This window comes from Rhagoletis zephyria, unplaced genomic scaffold (genome assembly GCF_001687245.7).
Source record: "Rhagoletis zephyria isolate East Lansing unplaced genomic scaffold, Rhagoletis_zephyria_1.1 Rzeph_scaffold_01917, whole genome shotgun sequence".
Taxonomy (NCBI): domain Eukaryota; kingdom Metazoa; phylum Arthropoda; class Insecta; order Diptera; family Tephritidae; genus Rhagoletis; species Rhagoletis zephyria.
Genome location: NW_016159001.1, coordinates 65,618 through 84,124, shown reverse-complemented (window position 1 = coordinate 84,124; position 18,507 = coordinate 65,618). Strand labels below are relative to the sequence as shown.

At 35.6% G+C, this 18,507-nt stretch overlaps 1 protein-coding gene across 1 annotated transcript in view; it reads left to right on the top strand.

Annotated features, from left to right (window-relative positions):
* The window catches only part of LOC108365585 (uncharacterized), a gene marked incomplete at its 5' end in the record, with an annotated part of 87,198 nt that overhangs the window by 13,433 nt on the left and 55,258 nt on the right, over positions 1 to 18,507 (top strand). The gene's annotated exons all lie outside the window — the stretch shown is intronic.

Sequence of the window (18,507 nt, the reverse complement as noted above, 5' to 3'; positions counted from 1 at the left end):
CATTTTGTTTTTTTTTTTTGAAATAAGCACTTTTTGTATTTTATTGGGATCAAAACGAGCAGAAAAGCAAAAAAAAAATAATGGAAGGTGTCTGATCTTTCATTATTTATTTTACTATTGAAAATTAATTTGAGATATGTGAATTATTCTTAGTGATAGGTTACGGGACCCATGGCGCCCGCGGTAGAATTCTGAATTCAAATTGCTTAAAAAGGATGTCTAATTCTTAATTGACTAAAAGCTTGTATATAATTCGTAAATGGCAAAATGAAATGTCAAATTTTATGTCCCATTTTTTTATAATCAAAAATGTTAGTTACATTTTTATATCCAGTTTCCAATTTTTAATCAAGAATTTCTGTTACATTTTTCAATGAGCAAAAATTTATGCTTTCATTTTAAAGCCCAAAAGTTAGTATTCAATGTCTAGTTTTTGAATTATTTAAAATTTATACTATATGTATATATCTAGCGCTGTCAATGAACAAAATTGAATGTCAAACCTTTTTCCACTCTTCAAATGCCTAAAAATTTATTTCCAGCTTTTAATTGATCAAAAATTAATATACAGAATTCAAACAGCCAAAAATTGATGTCCCATTTTTATGTCCAGTTTTTAAATAACCAAAAATTTATATATCTATCGTTTTCAAAGATACAAATTTAATATCCAAACTTTATGTTCAGTTTTCTTATTAAACTACTGTTTTTAATTGATCAAAAATTTATGTAGAGTCTTTAAATGGTAAAAAATTAATGTCCAATTTGAATGTCAAATTTTTTAATAACCAAAAAATCCACATTTTAACCATTTCCAAATGATCAAAAAAATCTCCAGCTTTTATATCCAGTTTTGGAATGGTTTAAACTTTGGGTCGATTTATTATTAATTAAAAATGTATGTACAGTTCTCAAATGGTCGTAAATGTATGTTCAATTTTTATGTCCGGTTTTCAAATTACTAAAAATTGATATGTCCGTTTCTAAATGATCAAAACTCGATGCCCAACTTTTATGTCTAGTTTTCGAATGGCTAACGGTGGATGTCGAGTTATTAGTTGATCAAAAATTTATTTACAGTTCTCAAATGGTCAAAACTTTATGTTATATTTTTATGTGTAATTTTAAAATTAACTAAAATTTATATATTTCTGGCGTTTTAAAATACTCAAAATTTAATACCCACTTTTCTTATGTTCAAAAGCTAATAGAAAGTTCTTAAGTAGTTAGGAATTTATGTCCAGTTTTTATGTCCCGTTTCTATGTACCATTTTTAAATTACCAAAAATTTATATATATATATACCATTTTTAAATAATCAAAACTTAATGTCCAACTTTTATGTCCAGCTTTCGAATAGCTAAACATTTACGTCCAGCTGCAATTATTATTATGCAACTTTTATTTGCAGTTTTTCTAAAGTCAAAATTTATACACAGTTTATTAATGCCAAAAATATATGTACTGTTCGGAAATCCAATATTTATGGCCACTTTTTAAATTTAAATTAAATTTTATCTTGAAACTTTTCTGTGATTTACTCGCTAGCCTAAATGCAATGGGAGTCATAAACAGATAGACTGTTTATCTAAAAATGAGGTACATGTCACTAACACAGAAGCATACAATTCACCAAAAAAATTAGAGTAGCTTATAAAGGAAAAAAAAACTTTAAAACACTTTGTAGAGCAACCAGAGCAGACCAACTTCCTTCTTTCAGGGGAGCTATCTAAAAGCGCCCTAATTAAGGCCGAAAGGACATTCGACTTTGCACTGGGGCAAATCGAACAGAAAACTTTTGTCCCTGCTATCCATCAGATTATAACTTAAATCATCTTTCAGGCCCAATGTCAGCCCAGAAAGTCTGTCAGTTGTACTCTGTTGAGCAGCCGTTGCCTAAAATTTACTAATCTTCTTTCATCTCATAAGCTGACGTTGAATGCAACAGTTTATTTTCTTTTTAATCCTTATTGCCATTAATGGCCACAATTAGCAATCGAGCGAAAAATTTTTGATCAAGTGGAATGCCACAACCACTTATGGCACTGGCCACTGGCACTACGTTTGCTTTGAGCAACAATTTTTGACTTCTTTTTTTTCTGAATTAAACGTTCAAACGCCTGTGCTTTCCGTTGTGCATTATTGCGTATATTTGTATGTACTTATGTATGTATGTGTGTGAGTGACTCGTTTACCGGCAAAATGCCAGCAATTAGCAACGCCATCAATCGGCAATCAGTTAAGCAGCAGCCGCAACACCATTTTCCCCCCACCTCACCTCTCCTCAACCACTGCTCCAACCGAAACTGCAACTAATCCAAAGCTTGCATAATCCAAGCGATAAAATCACAAATTTCGCAATCGCAATTCACACAAAGCGCTTTAGTAGGCATTTAACTTTGTTCAGCTGCCGCAAATTCTAATAAATATTTATGTGTGCGCTTGGTTGCAGGTGTGCGCTTGTGTGCAGGTGCGCTTAGGCATTAGCGGCTTAGACAAGTTTGGCAAATGAATGCGCATTTAGCGTTTATTCTCCTCGCGCAACTCCAGCCGCCTCCCAAGCGTGCTACGTTGCATTCACTTACCTGCCGCATCAAAGTCATTTTCGTAGCCATTCTCGCTTAGTACGCGCTTCCGCTTCCGTTTCCGTTTCCGTTCCCATTTGCCGCTGCACCGTTTGCTCGCTGCTTTTGCGGTTTGCCTGCATTTCGGCTACCTGGTCATTGCATTTTGGCAACACATTTTTAAATAAGCCTCAGGCTATGCGCCGCGAGTGCATAATGAGCAGTGCGCAAAAAAAAAATAGCAACAAAAACAAAATAAGCGAGTAGGACGTGTAGATTATTTTCACGTGTGTGCATTTTGGCAGCGCCGGAAATCGTTTTGAGTGCTGAGAGGATAAGTAAGGAAAATATTTCAGATTTTTTATTTTACCATTTTGCAGGTGAGGTTTTGTTGAATAAAACACAAGTGGTTAACTATGCTTAAGAAAAAAAATTAAAAAAATATCCGGTTTTTTTAATTAAAATTCGTGCTTTCGCTCCCACTGTAAAAATAATTGCACTCGAATGTTAGAAAAAATTATGAATAGTGTAACAAATTTAAAACAAATTTGTTGCCAACCGCCTTTTACCATGTTTTTGTTTTAAGTTGGCAACTCTGTTAAAAAATCTTAATAGATTTACATGTCGTAAACTACTTTTATGGAAGCATTGCTTTATATGCAGGTAAATGTTTTTAACGATTTTAAGGATACATTTTTTTTTGCGGCTAGTAGATGGCAACCCTAAATAAAAAAATTTTTTGGAATTAAGTTTTTGTATATTTTCCGTTTGGAATGATGTCTTAACTAACTATTTGTATCATTTAATTAATTTATTTTTATTTATTCAATTTTTAAATTTATAGGTTGTCTTTGTGGAAGAATAGCGTATGTTTAAGTTCCCTTAGTCTCCTTTTGTTTGACACCATTCGCTTAGCTCTTTTTCGTATGTCTTCTCCATTTCGTCGAGTCGAAAAAAACTCTTGTTGGTCACTTGGGAATGTATTTGATCTACATCCGGTTCAGATTAAGTCCAAATTAGAAAATAATCAGTCAAAAAAGCAAAGACTAAAACCAAGGCCTTCCTCCCTTTGCCCATAATTGCATGACTACCTTCTTTCTCGTGTCACGAATGAGCTTAAGGGGCAGTTGATATTGATCTTAAATTACTTATGCTGCTTAGAACCTGTCCCTATAGTAGAAACAGTTATTATTATAAGATATGTAGTTTGCATTTGGGAGATTCCAAATAGACATCGGACTGTGGTGCGCCTTAGCGTGAATTCTCGCTGTCTTTACAGTGGCCCTATGTTGTCGAGCGACTCCAACGCGACTACTATGTCGATGACTGCCCGTATCGTACAGGACAGCTCTTCTTACTATGAACTATTACTCCATCACAATATCCAGAACAATGTGCGATGGTTGGTCTCCGAGGGCAGCATTCATGGGGCAATAGCTGATGAAGTTGTTGATTGGCTGTCGACGAGATGTCTTCTGACGTGCTTGGGAGGAGGCTCGGCTCAAAAAATTATCCATTGCTAGCATCTCAACAGAACTGTCTGCCAAGCATAATGTAATGCGTCCCGCTATAAATGATGATCAGCCGACATTTTGATTACGTGTCAATCCCAAGTACGTTGTTCTGAAAGGTCTGAAGCATCGTAAACTGCGTTGCACAGATGCAGCACAATTTAGAACTGGCCGGCCAATCGCCTTAGGTGTTGCCTAGAATCTCCAACTCTCAAATCAATTCAATGTGCTTCATTAGATCGAGTTATTTCTTGGGTATGCGAAGGCAATTGCGCTGCTCGCCTTGAGATCTGCCGGGGTCCTTTCAAGCTTTTTCTCTTCGCGAATGCTAATCGATCTTTCTTCCTCATTTTTATGAGGAACGAGATCGATCTGATAACGGTTTGGCGATCATCTTTATGCCGGGTGTTTTTTGCGGACTTCTATCAATACATTTCCAGCATTACCTAAATTAATCTGCCAAGCCGTTGACTTAGTAGCACACTTGTTAAGCCAAACTAGTGAAGTGGAGGCCTTTGAAGAATAAAAGAGAAAAAAAAAAGTTGCAAAGAGATTGATCATCGAAGAGATGTTCGGCGGAAGTGGCAGAAGAGAGTTAGAATAAACTGAAATGAACAATGAGAATGAGTTTAGAACGATAACTTGAAAACAGTCAAAATTCGAAACTTTGCTTTGTGGAGTTTTCGATTATGTAGACTACAAAACGAGAGTACGTGAGAAGCGAATGAAAAACTGTTGCCAGCAAAAAGCTTTCCAGCGCATTAGCCAGCGTATAACGAGATATTTTATTGAAACCGTTTAAACCCAGAATGGAGAGTTAAAACTTTATATTAGAGAGCACGAAGCAAGGCTTCACTTCATCTCTGAGCCAACTCCCGATGAGCTGCTGAGCGCGTAAAGAGAAGCGAAAAGCTTTGCTAACTGGTGTTCGATCACACAACGTCGCAGCAGAAACAAGCAACCCTACGTTTCGTTACTCCTCACCATCTCTACAGCGTGAAAAATTGTACTAACTACATGGAAAAACTGTAACAATAAAGCACAGCAAAAACAAAAAAACGAAATTATATACTTAAAATGGCCAGAACGTGAACGCGAAGCAGAAAGATAATTAACTGCGAAACGGAAAACACGAAATCGCGCTGAATGGCTGACTGATTGCTGAGTGTTTGATGGATGTAATAGATTGCTGGCTGGCTGGTCGGGGGGCATCTGACTGCCTGTGGGACTGATTAACTGACTGACTGGCTCATTTACAGCCAGTTCATTGTGTACACAAAAGCAGAGATATCCAACCACTTATCGGCACTTGCTAGCCGTTTATATGTGATTGTGTGTAGCTGGCTATAAGTAGAGAGATGTAGCTTGTGTATGAGGCGTAGAGCGCGCTAAAGATTAAACACAAAGCATAATCGGATGAAAGTGTGCGCAAGCAGTGCCAAAATGACTGTCTGCTCACTCAACTACTGGGCTGCTTAGCTGGCTGCCTGGCCGAGTCGAATCGGGCGCTTTGTTGGCTAAAAGAGCGCGCCTATACTAGCTGGCTGGCGGCTCCGCTTAATGGGGGCCACTGACGCTGAGCGCCAACCAACCAACTCACAAAACAAACAACCATCCAACCAAAAGCTACAACGCTCAGCGTCGCAACAGTTTACGGTCAAAGCAGCTCAGTAACTGTCGAACGGCTAGGGAATGCGGTTGCGCGGAGTAGATGTCGTTCATCGGTGAATTGGATTTTATCTGAAAAAGTATCTGCATTTTATGTTGATTTGCCTGTGAAAACAAAAAGGAAAAATAAATAAAAATCAAAAACGAAACAGTGACAGAAACAGCTAAAGCGAAGAAGAATAAATCGTAGAAGCAGAAGAAGCAAAAGAAGAAATAGCGCAAAAGCAGCCAGCAGAAAGTAGTCAACGACGGCTTGCATGTTAGCCGCAGTGAGGTGAGAGCGCGCGCGTGTTGGCCCAAAACGGTTGGCAAATCGATCTTTTGCTGGTTTCCACAATTTTCAGTGTTTTATTTCTTGCCTTTTTCCCCTTTTGTGTGCTAATTCTTTGCTTCGTTTTGCTAAAAGCGCTTATTAAAATTGAAATGAGAAAATGTTTGAATTAATCAAAAGAAAATTAATTGCATCGAAATTGGTGAAGCGATGGAACTGCACGCACGCAAGCAAGCTCAAGCTGCTGGAAAACCCGTCGAAAACGGTGGCCGTGGCAATGCTGTTGGCGTGGATGCTGGCAAATACATATCAACGCACGCACTAACACACACGTACAGGTGCCTTATGGCCGCATATTTGATCGTTTTGCCTGCGTTTTCTCTAATAAATTAATTAAAATAAATCCATGGGCACTGCTGCGTGCATTTCGTGCTGGAAAAACGCTTTACGACACGACGCTTATCTTGTAGACGCCGTTGTTGTTTTTGCGATTTTCCCGTTTCAGTCCGCATTGCGTTTGCGTGTCTAAACTGGGGTATTTTGTTGCGCGCGACCGACTTTTGCGGCGCCGTCGCATTGTTGTCGGCTGTGCGTACCTTTCGGCGCGCAGCCCAGCATTGAATTGTCTTCGGTTTCGCGCATCGCACGTCACTTGAGTTTGAGTGTAAAACAGGTGGCAACGCGATTGCGAACAAATATTTGTGATTGATTTCAGGTCATCGTGATTTGTGAAGTGAAAAATGTTGAAAAATTAAAAAAAAAATGTGTACAAATTTTGTGGGAAAAACATAAAACAGGTTATAAAAACTATTCGAAACTGTATGATTTTTATACTGAATTACTGTGTACTTAAATGCAGCGTGGCTAAATTTTAAAAAACTTTTTTGGTTTTTAGTTATAATAGTTTTGACATTTTAAATTTTCACAATTCTGTCATAACTAAAAAAAAATTTAGTTATGATAGAATTAAAAAACTAAAATACTGGTTATGAAGTAAGATGAAAAATAATTAACAAAAATTAAAATTCCAAAAATAAAAAGGATCTACCTTAAAAGTAAACTTAAATTCTTTTTATCGCGATTTCCATGTGAACAAATATTGCCAAAAATTATGAAGCAAAAAAAAAAAATCAAAAAAATTTTTCCATTTTGTTTTTGTTTTGCCTCGCACGGAATAAACTTTTGGCATCTTAAGACATCCAAATAGAAAAAGTATCAAAACGCAAGAAAACCTCGAAACTTTTTATGAACGGCCAAAAATTGGTATGAGATATATTTTCGATCTTCGAGTTTCCAGCATTACACGTTTAATATATGTATGTTATTAGCTAATTGTACAAAAAAGTTTTTAAGAAATATTTTAAGAAAATATTTTGTTTATTATGCATGGATTTTCATTTATTGCAGTCTTAAAAAGGAAAAATTTCGTTTTCAATATTGGAATTTTCGCTTGATTTTTTAATTCAATTTTATTTTTTAAATCTTTCTTTATTTTATGTAGCATTGAATATTTAATAGATGGACAAATATGCATAGTTATGATTTTTAATTCGCCATAACATTTTTATCTTTAATTCTATGGAAATAAAGTAATTTGAATTTTTTATTATACATTTTTTCAATTTAATTTTTTTACATATTTCGATAATTTTTTTAGTTTTCTTCGTCTAAATTTTAGCCTATTAGTTGGTTTGATTTTAGGTTTCAATGCGTTTTCATTATTTTCATCTTTCTTAATGAAAAATTTTTGATTTTTAAATTCTTTTTTATTTTCAAAATATCTCTTCTTTTGTTTAAATAACATTAAATATTTGATAGCTGGAAAAATATGTATTTTTTTATTTTTAATTCGTCATAACATTTTTATCTAAAATTTTATCGAAATAAGGTATGTAATTTTAACTTTTTATTTAATAATTTTTTCAATTCAATTTTTTATAATTATTTGCAGTCTTTTTCTTTAATTTCCTGTTTTAAATTTTAGCTTTTCAGTTCCTATAATTTTGGGTCTCAATGCATTTTAATTATTTTTTATACAAACAAAGTTTTACCTTAACTCGTTTGAAATTCAATTTTAATTTTTTTTATTATAAGTTTTTGACTTTTAAATTAAGTTTAATTTTTAAAATTCCTTTTCTTGTATTTTTATTATGTTATTACATATATGTATATTTATTATAAAAAACATGTTTACCTTAACACGTTTGATATCTGTATTTTCAGCTTTTTTAACTAAAATTCTTTAAAATATGTAATTCAATTTTATTGTTTCGCCACTTTAAAATTTACATTTTAATAAACATAGTTTTTTTTTTTGAACATTTAATCACATCAAAATAACACAATTGGGGTACTAACACCTGCCTGGTTATGTGATTATATTTTTTACTCAGTTTACTAACACCAAAATATACTAGACAATAATAATAACCAGAAATGAATATCCCAAAAATTTTCGAAAACTCATTTTATTTTTTGAAAATTTATTTATTTTTTTGAAATTTAGCATTCATTTTAATTTTGTATTCAATTTCTTTCATTAATTCCCTCTTGGTAAATCCCCTTAAAATTTATTTTGACCTTTCACTCTATTTTGACCATAAAACATGATCTTTATGTTAAATTTAAGTTTTTTTTTTAATGTATTTTGTAAGAAATATTTTTTTATATTTTTTATTTTTTTATTTCAATTGCTTTCCTAGTTGTATGTTCATCTCAAACAATTTTCAGCGAATTTCAAATTGTGTAAAGGAATTTGTGAAAAAATTTAAAAGTTTAAAATTTTACTATGTATTTAGAAAAAAACTTCAAGTGCTAAAAATAGTTCTCAATTAAACCGGTTAAAATTAAAAAAAAAGCCAACTTCAAGTGCAGCAAATACGCCTTTTATGTGTTGTTTAAAATTTGAAAACCCAAAACTGTGAGCAAAAATACCCGTTAGAAGGGTAAAAAAAATCCTAAAAAATTCTCAAGTGCAAAACAGTGCGCATCGTTGACACACATCACGCCACAGCACCGAATACCATTTGTGGCATTAAAAAGTCGCGTAATTGATTAATTAAAAGAAATAAGTGAAAAATCCCAATAAAAAAAATTTGTGAACGCAAAAGTTGCTAAAACACTCGAAATGGTACTCGTAACCCTTCTAATTCGTCGGCGCTAGCGGTGGTCGCCAGCAAAAGGCAAGCAAACCGCAAATTATTGAACCGCTTGCCTGCAACACCCACAACAAATCAGCACCGGGGACACCTACACGCACGCACGCACGCACACACACTCGAAGAAGAAGGAGAACAAAAGCAGGCGGACGGACAGACAGACAGACAAGCGTTTGGATAAAGAGTGGTGGTGCCTGTCAACTTTTATGACACGCCGACACCGGTAAGCACTTTTTTATTGTAATTTCTTAATTTTTATTTGATTTTTCCACGTTTTTGCTTTCGTTTTACGTTTTACGTTTTACGTTTTCTGGCTTTTTCGCTTTTGGTTTAATTGTTTTTGTTTTTCTTCATAAAATGTGCGCTCGTATTTTGTAGCTCAGGCAAACACAACTCGTTGCACAGTTCACCAAAATTCTTTTGCTTTTCGCCTTTGGTTGCTTTTGTTGTTATTGTCAACTGCCAAAGTTGACTTGTAATGCCCACGCGGTCGCCGGCGTTAATTGTTGACGTTGCAAGCGGACAAAAAAACTAAAATACACACATATATATGTGCTTACAGCTTTAACTCATTCATTCATCCGCAGACTCTGTGCAACAGCTCTTCTGACACCCATTCAATTTAGTTTAGCGCCTCTCCCTGCCGCTGTCCCTGCCGCAGATTCAACGCAAACCCTAACACTCAACGCATTTGGTTCGCGTCACTGTGTGGGTGTAAGAAATCTCAATTTCTAATTGGATTTTAACTTGCAATTTTGTTGCCGCCATAGTTATAAAAACACACACACATACATACATATGTACGTACATATGTACACATGCGAAACATAACGAGGTACAAACAAACACATTTTTATTTTTTTATTACTGCAATTGCAAACTTTAGCTGGCACTTTTTGCACCAGATTTTTATTTAATTTTTTTTTGATTTTTTTGCTACCTCCTTTGCATTTATTTTTCGCTATAGGTACTTTGCCAGTTTTAAATGCAATTTGCTTTGCCACATTTTTGTGGCAGCAAGACTTATTTCGCGTGAGTCTGTCATAAATTGTTGCATATCGTTGGGGTGGAGGGAGCAGGAATGGGCGTATGGCTTTGCGTGTGTGTGTGTGTGTGTGTGTGGCTTAGTGGCCTACTGGCAGAAAGGTGGAAAAGTGTGCATTCCAAGTGAGCGAAAATAGGGAACGAATTGAGATTGCTGTGCTTTTTTTGTTTGTAAGGAAACTGGGCTAATATTGGGCTTAGTGAGTGTTGGGTTTAAAACAAAGAAAGTAAATAAATGTAAAAAAAATTTTAAACACACTGACAAGTAGGTGGTTTGTTACTTGTCGCTAATCAAATTTTAAGCACATTTTATTTTCAATTGGCAAACCTTTTCACGAGTATTTCAATATTTTATACTTCTTTACTATAATCCTAAGTTCTTTATAGTTGGCAACTCTATTAAAAATGTTTTATGTGAAAATAATTTCACGTCACAGTGCTGTCAAATAAATTTCGTTAGGGCGTAATTCGCAATTAATTTATTTACGCAATTTCTACTATTGAAAAGTTTGGCAACAATACCTTGAAAAATTTCGCACAAGTATTTTTCAGACATGTAATTTTATTCTACCTTCCGCTAGACGTACCATAGCATTTTCTCTTGTATATTTATATAGTGGTGGCAAAAAAATGGGGACGCGACATTCTAACAAATTTTGCATATATTTTTTTTTTTATTTAATTTTTATTATTTTTTTAATCTATACATAGTAAAAAGGAGAGTCGACATTCTTTGTACGCGGTAATCTCGAAAACTATTGAACGCATTTTGACGAGATTTTCTTTAAGAAGGAAGAGGATATTTTTTTACTTAGAATTTTAATAGGGTTGCCACCTGTCTAAAAAACTATTAGATCCGCACCGTTCGTTAGATTTCAAAACATAAGATGTCAAATGAAAGGGATTGGCCTCTAGAAAAGCACTAATATTTTTTTAATAGGGTTGCCACCTGTTAATAAAATTACCATATTCAATCATAATAAGCGTAGGCATCAGTTCTGTACCGTCACTGTCAAACGAAAAGACTTAGCCACTGGATGTGTTATAACGTATTATTTTTCTGAATAGGGTTGCCACCTGTTTGATAACTATAAGATCTTCACCGTTCGTTGGATAAAAAAATAAGATACCAAATGAAAGTGCATGGCATTCGCATGTACAAAAACTTTAAGTTTTTTGAGTAGGGTTGCCACCTACCGGCCTTTGTGTTGGTTTATCAGGGTTTCAAGCTTGTAGCTCAATGGCGACCCTACTATTTCTTCCTAGTACAAAAGAGCTATTTTTTACTCGCAATCTAAAGGTCTGCTTTCCTTATTAACTTGCCCAAAAGGATTTTTGTTATTTGCAGCAGCTTTTTCGTACTTTGTGAGAGTACTTAAACCAAAGCCAATTAATTAAAAAGACTGTCAACGTAATTGTAGCCGAAAATTAAAATAAATAACAGTCATTCCTATTAAAAAGAAAAATAGCGGGAAAATGCTGTCAGGGCGGTGGTGAATGCACAACTGGTAGCAGATATTTATGTAGTACCTACATCTATACATCCATAAGTATGTCGTATATATGTTTCTACCTCGATGCTTTGCCCTGGAGTGCTTAACACCCGGTTTTACTGTTTATACGGTTGTTAAATGCAATTAATTTTTGTTTTTGTTTGTTATCTTTAATTGTCTGCATTGCTTGCCTTTTTGCATCCAATCGTATATTCGCACGCCGCTAGGTGTTTTATCAACCGTTATTTGTGCAGCACTTAAGCCTCATCGCGCTTACAACTACTCTTCGCATTTATTTGCTTTTCATTAAATTTTTTGTATTTTTAGAACGTCCAAACAGGCTTTGCATTAAATGCCTTTTTAAACTTTTCTAATCTGTGAATTTAATACAAATTTGAAAAATATTTAATGCTTTTGCCCGAGGACTCACTATGCGGCAAAGCAGGTGGGCGCCTGTGGAGAGAAATTTTAGTTTCGAAATGTTTAATAGTCTTTCATCGGCATCAGCCACCACAGACGATAGTTTATATGGAGGCTTTTCAAAGGACTAGGTGCCGTTTACTAAAATAGGATTTAAAATTTATCTGCCCTTCAAACGCATTTTTTTTCGGATAAAACTTTGTGTTTAAAGGGCAGATAAATTTTAAAACTTACTTGAGAAAACGGCCCGAAAAATATTAGTCCTTAATACTCTTTAGGAACCAAGAAATAAGGAAAACCACTTGAGGAAAGTACAGTCTGCTTGGTGAAACATTAGACCAGCCCAAGGACTCAAAATTTACGTAAACTGAAGGGAGCGATCAATGTTTCTTATCACACAGTAGGACGTTAACACCTAAGATACACGGTGACCTTGAACCAGATTCAACTGAATCGGTCTGGAACGATGGTATTTCCGATTCGACTATTTTGGGGGAGTGTTCCCGAGTTAGAATACGTGAAGTTCAAAATCGGAATACCGCACTCAAGTTGAAATGTGTCAGCGCCGGCATTTCCATGTAATTTGATTTGACATTGCTTCGTCCGTTTAGAGGCTAAACAGTCTTGGTTTATAGGAAAACGTCTCCGTTTGTCAGGTGAATAGTAATCTAATCTACAAATGAATATTCTGCCTAAAGGAAAACTAATTATATGAGCCTGTGAGTGTCAGTATGATCCCCGGCTGAACTGAAGGCGTTGCTCAGCCTTCTAACTACTTCCAGACTGGTTCAACTAAACTATGTAGAAAAACATAGGAATTTGTCTTATACTGGGTGTCAGGTTCCTCGGTAGTAACTGGTAATGAAGCATCTGACCATTTGGGCAGAGAGGGCTCAGACCAGGTATTCCTCGATCCGCAAACAGTTATAGCACTTCCACATTCGGCTAGCGTAGCCACCCTCAGAAACTGGGTGAATATTTCGCTCAGCAATAAAGAGGAGCCTTCGATAGGTGGGTGGAACCCATGTTGCCCTCAATCTCGGAGGATCGTGGTGGGTATTTGCTTTCAATGAACTGCAGACAACTTGCAAGACTGTTGACTGGACACTTTACGTGGCACAAAAACCTGAATGTGATAGGCATACAGGACAACCCCATTTGCGCTTGCCAGCCCTGAAGAAGATGAGACGGCGGAACACTTTTTGCAGACCAAGATATTTAGATATTTTAGTCTTGTATCCGCGAACATCATTGTTAGGCCTTTTTAGGGCAGCTAAAGTACCCCCTCTTGCAAATATGTAGTACTTCTGCCAACTCGTTGTCTGGTCCCTGTATTAATTACAACTAAAAAGCGAGTTGCGTAGTTCTTTCGCATGCTATGGTTCTGGAGTTGTATGTAACAGCCCCGAAAGCTTTAAGAGCCATTTGACTGGCTGAGTTGCTACACGTAACTGGTCTAGATTGACAGAATTACACTGCAATGGTCTCGCATGCTGAATATGGTTTTAGTCCCAAGGGGGTAGAGTTTCTTTAACAAGTGAGGATGGGCCAGTACTGAGTACTACTATCCAACTCGACCGCTGGTTGGGCGCTGGCCATCTAAGACCGAATTCTTCTGACTTGATAAACTTATAAGAGAAGGGACTCCACGACCCATTCGGATATTATCGTCTGCTACCCGCCGCTTAGGACTAACCCTTACCACACTTCCCTGGAAAGTTTGGCTTTAGCAATCAGTTACGGCAGCCAAGCAGACTTAGTTCTTCGCCTTTCCATTTCGACTGGAGTGCTCGTAACTCATCGGCAACTCAAGCGCCTTTTTAGACTCACTAAATACCCCCATTTAGTAGCAAGTCAATAGCTGCGCTCCAAACATATTGGAACTTATTTACATACATAAGTACATTCAATTAAAGCTTCGCGCACACACCTGCAGCGATCCTCTTCGCGAAAATTCGCGCTTGACTGGCACTCAATGCGGGTGTAACCGATTGACTGCCCGACTGACTGATTGGCTTGTCTATAACGGCCCCATCATTACTTGTATGACTGCTGGCTGCTTACCTGTCGCTGCTACGGGTGCTACCGAGTGAATGCATTCCGTCAGCCATTCAGTGCCATTCAACAACTGGCACTTGGCAGTGGCGCGTTGTTTTTTGTTGCCACTATTTTTTCTGTGTGTTTTCATTTTTTTGTTTTTTAATTGCTGAATTAATGATTGCAAAACTGTCAAAGCTTTCTTCTCGTAAAAACATTTTGTTTGTAACTGTCATTACAAAAATGCAAATTTATTTGCTATCAAAATGTAAATGAATTGTCTATTTCGTTGGGTGAGTGAGTGAATTTAGGGCGAGTTTAAATGCATTCAAGTGGATTTTACATGTATTTTGTGGCTTAAATGGCTTTAAGCAATTTGCATTGAAATAAAAAAGCATCTCAAATACACTTCAATAAATTGCGCAGCTGTGAAGAGTCGAAAGATAAATTGTTTATTAAATTACTATTTATTTTTTTGTTTAATAAAATTTTGTTTTCATTTTATACGCCTTTGGAATGCGTGCAGGCAGCAGCCATAAACGCCCATTAAAGGCATACAATTTTAGTTTTCATAGATAACATGGCATTGCTTACAGTTGCTATTGTTGTTGTTGTTGCTGATGCTATTGGTTGCATTCTGCTGTGGTTATCTTGCAAATTCATTGAATTTCTCCGCGGCTGGCCACAAGTGCAGCATACACTCATGCTCTCTCCCTAAGTCTATAGAAGCAAGAAAATTATACGCACACGCTTAGATATTTATGTATTTAGGTATGTATATATGTGCATTAGGGTGCCTCACAAAAAAAAAAAGTCTCGAGTTTTCCACCGGAACTATAAAGCTTATTAAATTTAGACAAATCCGCTAAACAAATTTTTCGAAAAATATTAAGATTTACGTGCGCTGGACCAATTCGAAAATCTTTTTCTTCTTCTTCTTGTTTGGCACTAAAACCGTTTGTCCGTTTGGGCCGAGGCTAAAAAGCTTCGCCAGTTGCGTCGCGTCTCTCCTTTGTGAATTTAGCAATTGTTCATCCCAATTGCGGGCAGGTCCTTCTGCACTTTGGCCTTCCATTGGGTTCGTGGGCGCCCTTGATTTCGTTGTCCAACATGGGCCGATTTGAAAATACCATAAAAAATCGAAGTCTTTGTAAATAAAATTAGTTTTTCAAAATAGTTTTTTTTTTCAAAAAATTAACTCAGGTTATCGAAAAGCTCAAGCTTTAAAAGTCTGCATAAAAATGTTTGAACATTTTATCAACCGAATTAAAATAATGGGCTTTTGAAGGCATTTTCAAATCGGTCCATCCTAATATCGGTAAATCCTTATATATTTCCGAAATATTTGGGCGTATGTCTTAAAATATAATAAATATTATAATTCCGATGGTATCTAAAATTGTATCGCTTATTATTAATTTTTTGTATGCAGAGTGATGCCCGCTAATGTATAGACGTATTTACCTTTGATTTTAGTTGTACTGATGTGAAATGCATTTTATGGAGTTCTTGCGGTTTTTAGTATATTTTCGTGCGTGCCAGAGTTAAAATAATAAGTAAAACTGCAAATATCATGGGCTTGTGTATTTTAAATTCGAACATTTGTTCGTTTATGCTCGATTTCCAGGCTGCCTTTGAAATGCCATCAAGCACAATAATATATTTATTTTAATATATGTAGCTAATTGAATAGAAATGTAAATAGAATAACGTATGTTCATGTTAAACCCCAGTAGGAAATTTTACGCGATGATAGTACTGATGTTGGAATAGTAAAATGTTTGTCAGCGATAACCAATGGCCGGCCATTTTTTCACTACCGCCCTCTAAGAACAAATGGAAAAGAGTAACACCTCGACACTACTCGAGCGAAAAATTTTACTGAAGCTGGCAAAGCGCCTGAACCGATTTGTCTCCAAACTTAATGATAATAAAGACGATACATAAAAATATGTATTAATTAATTAATTAAAGCCTAAGCGCTGCGAAACGACATCGAGTGTGTGGATGGCAGGTTATATTCCTCTGCACTTGAAACAGTATCAACTCCGTCACATCTCCTCTAGAGCGTACCTAAAGTTGATGTTGACCAAAGGAGACAAATTTTCGACATTCGCTTTTGAAAACGCCCGTGGATTTCTATAGAAACTATTACACTAGTTGTGGCTTTAGAAATCTGTCCCAGCTTGAGAGTGAACCTCGTAAGAGTAGTTCTCTCCATCCTCATATTGCAACGCTTGAGTTTTCCTGTGACAATGGTCCCTCAAATAGTGATTGGACAATACCGGAATGTTTATTTTAGATGATTTGAATCACTGGTCATTTGATCTTACATTGCCCCCAAAATATTGATCATACTTCCTGTAGTGATAAGTTTTAGTCCTTGGTAGTCGTTATGGGAACGTAGCTAGTCATTAAAAAAGACTCACTTTTCTAATCTCTTTGGTTCCATTCTTAAACTACTTCGTTTAGAAATGTTTAAATGCCATCAGAAATGTGTTTGCACCTATAACACTTTTCCTATAGTGTCTCTTTTAGACTTTCTTCAGCTGCTTCAGACTGTTGAATGGCATATAAGTTTATATCTTTTGAGTAGCACTATTTTTTCCTAGCTCTTTTGAATTTCCTGCAGGTTACACATGATCGCATTACTCACTTCTGCATGCTGCACAGAACAAATTTGCAATATTTACCTGCATAAATATTTTATTTTTATGAATCATTTCCGAATAGCTTTTATTGCCTTCATTTATACTGAATCACTGAAGTGATAAAAATTTATGTGTAAATAAATATTGCAAAAGAAAAACTTTTCGATGCAAGGCATATATTATGTACAAATGAGTTGAAGCGGAACAGAAATTGGACTTAAAAATTCACAATTTACAGAGAGTTATTAATATCAAATATTATATCATAATTAGACCGTTTGAGAAGTGCATTCGCCAAGTAGGAGGATGAGATTACCTGCAAAGGCACAGATCACATTTGTTGCATACTTTTGGGTTGGCGGAATGATCCACACCTGATACATACATACTATTTGTAGGCTTTGATGTCATATTTCTGTTGTGTATTTCCAGAACTCAACTTAAATAAACTTTTTCTTAGAAGAAACAGAGCCATTACCCTATTGATTTCAAAAATGTTTCAATGAAATTCGGCTCAAGGTTTGTGCAGCTAAAAACACTTGTGTAAAAAATTATATAACTTAAAAAAACACTATACCCCTCCACATTCCAAAATGACTGCCGTGTGACTCACTTCTCGCATTTTTTAGTGAAAAAAAAATGTTAAACTACGAACGGCTTCAAACTAAATACTTACTACAGACGCTGGCATGGTTCATTTACGGCCAGCAACAACAGCGAAAAAAACACAATTGTATATGTAGTTATGTACATACACTAGGGTAGTCCAAAAATGCATGTGAAAAGGTGAAGTTGGAATTTTCATGCTCTCATTCCCCTTAGATTGTTCTATACCAAAAAAATATACCCCTATTTTTTTATTTTGAAAACAAAAAAATTAGAGGTCGCTCAAAGCGCTCAAAGTTTCCCATGTACTTGGAAAAAACTACTTTTCGTACACATAGTATAGAATTTTTGAAACGCAATATAATTCGATCGGAAAACTCTGTTTCTCTTCAGGAGATTACCAATAATAATACCCAATTATTTATTAAATAATTTTTGTCATAGTAACTATATTTTATAGATCCGCCGAAACCCCCAGAAAAAGCCAGAAAATGCAATGGGGCGATAAATAAAAAATCTTTAGTATTTAAAATTGTTTAAATAAACAATTGCGTATTGTTAATCGAACCCTCCTGAAGAGAACCAAAGTTTTCTGAACGAAAAATATTGATTTTCAAGAATTCGATACCATTTTTACGAAAACGATTTTTACATGGGGAATATAAAATTTTTTTATTTCAAAAAAAAAAATAGGGGTANTCCTAGGGGGTGAGAGCATTAAAATTCCGACTTAACTTGTCTCGGAGCACCCTAATGCACACACTTAAATACATGTAATCACCGCAACGCAACAAAAAACTTCACGCCGATTTGCTGCTGGCCCCTCCACCATTGCCGGGAATCGAGTTTCGTAACATTCTGCTCTGTTCTGTCGTATTCTACTTGTGTTTTGTGCAATAATTTCGCTGCAAGCAGTTGATTACAATACAATCAAAAAGTTGACGTTGCACAAACAAAAAACAAAAGAAAAAAAAAGAAAAAATAAAATTTAATTTACTACAGAAAAAAGAGGAAAAACAATGAAGCGGAAGGAGGGAGCGTACAGCGCATGTTTAGCGTAGGGGCGGAACGCTTCACTTGGCAA